The sequence below is a fragment of the Panulirus ornatus genome, chromosome 12 (genome assembly GCF_036320965.1).
Source record: "Panulirus ornatus isolate Po-2019 chromosome 12, ASM3632096v1, whole genome shotgun sequence".
Taxonomy (NCBI): Eukaryota; Metazoa; Arthropoda; class Malacostraca; order Decapoda; family Palinuridae; genus Panulirus; species Panulirus ornatus.
The window spans coordinates 6,854,234-6,856,295 of record NC_092235.1 but is presented as its reverse complement, the minus strand read 5'-3'; the positions used below and the strand labels follow the sequence as shown (position 1 = coordinate 6,856,295).

At 42.9% G+C, this 2,062-nt stretch overlaps 1 non-coding gene across 1 annotated transcript; it reads right to left on the bottom strand.

Moving 5' to 3' along the window:
- Nucleotides 1–556: 556 nt before the first annotated feature.
- Nucleotides 557–628, bottom strand: TRNAV-UAC (transfer RNA valine (anticodon UAC)). The gene has a single exon. It is a non-coding gene; the product is annotated as a tRNA-Val (tRNA).
- Nucleotides 629–2,062: the final 1,434 nt, after the last annotated feature.

The following is a 2,062-nucleotide window of genomic DNA, read 5'->3' as shown; positions in this document are numbered from 1 at the left end:
TTTTTTGGACTTAGTATTATATGAAGCACTGAGATTACCACGGCAAAATACTGTTTGACCGACCGTTGCCGACTAGCCGGCAAAATAACCACAGTAAATCTCCATGTTGCTGTCGTGTTTTCCTCTCAATTTTCCATGAAGAAATGAGTTTTACTTTTTTATTGTCGTTGCAATAGACTGGAACTAAGCAATAGACTGGAACTAAGCAATAGACTGGAACTAAGTAATAGACTGCAACTAAGCAATAGACTGCAACTAAGCTGACCTGGTATGAGGTCAGAGCCCTCATTATCATCCCTGCTAACTACCGGAAGCAGATTAAGTCGTTCCACAACCGATGTCCGGCCCATGTTAACTCTGATGTGCCCAGCAGTTGGAGGAGGATCGCCAGAAGCTTCTGGAAGATTTCAAGGACGTCTTGGTGGACCTGACCCTTTCAGATAAGGTCGAAAACCCCAATTTATTGTGAATATCTTCACTATAACGTTGGACGAACATACTGAATGTTGCACACATGTGATGCGGACAAAATGAAAAAAGAAAAAGACAAAAAATATGTCTGGTGTGGGTCTCGAACCCACGACCTTGAGTGTGTAAGACTCACGCTCTACCACTGAGCTAACCAGACAATAGAAAATTCGTCTGTTTCTTCAATATGAATTAATGAAAATCTTTGCGAGGCAGCGTTTAGAAAAGAGTGATGTCTTTGACGAAATTTACTTGCTTGGCTCCTTCTTCTGTTCGTCATTATCGAAAGTAAACATACTGAAGGATATATATATATATATATATATATATATATATATATATATACATATATATATATATATATTTTTTTTTTTTTTTTTTTTTTTTTTTATACTTTGTCGCTGTCTCCCGCGTTTGCGAGGTAGCGCAAGGAAACAGACGAAAGAAATGGCCCAACCCCCCCCCCCATACACATGTACATACACACGTCCACACACGCAAATATACATACCTACACAGCTTTCCATGGTTTACCCCAGACGCTTCACATGCCTTGATTCAATCCACTGACAGCACGTCAACCCCTGTATACCACATGGCTCCAATTCACTCTATTCCTTGCCCTCCTTTCACCCTCCTGCATGTTCAGGCCCCGATCACACAAAATCTTTTTCACTCCATCTTTCCACCTCCAATTTGGTCTCCCTCTTCTCCTCGTTCCCTCCACCTCCGACACATATATCCTCTTGGTCAATCTTTCCTCACTCATTCTCTCCATGTGCCCAAACCATTTCAAAACACCCTCTTCTGCTCTCTCAACCACGCTCTTTTTATTTCCACACATCTCTCTTACCCTTACGTTACTTACTCGATCAAACCACCTCACACCACACATTGTCCTCAAACATCTCATTTCCAGCACATCCATCCTCCTGCGCACATCTCTATCCATAGCCCACGCCTCGCAACCATACAACATTGTTGGAACCACTATTCCTTCAAACATACCCATTTTTGCTTTCCGAGATAATGTTCTCGACTTCCACACATTTTTCAAGGCTCCCAAAATTTTCGCCCCCTCCCCCACCCTATGATCCACTTCCGCTTCCATGGTTCCATCCGCTGCCAGATCCACTCCCAGATATCTAAAACACTTCACTTCCTCCAGTTTTTCTCCATTCAAACTCACCTCCCAATTGACTTGACCCTCACCCCTACTGTACCTAATAACCTTGCTCTTATTCCCATTTACTCTTAACTTTCTTCTTCCACACACTTTACCAAACTCAGTCACCAGCTTCTGCAGTTTCTCACATGAATCAGCCACCAGTGCTGTATCATCAGCGAACAACAACTGACTCACTTCCCAAGCTCTCTCATCCCCAACAGACTTCATACTTGCCCCTCTTTCCAGGACTCTTGCATTTACCTCCCTAACAACCCCATCCATAAACAAATTAAACAACCATGGAGACATCACACACCCCTGCCGCAAACCTACATTCACTGAGAACCAATCACTTTCCTCTCTTCCTACACGTACACATGCCTTACATCCTCGATAAAAACTTTTCACTGCTTCTAACAACTTGCC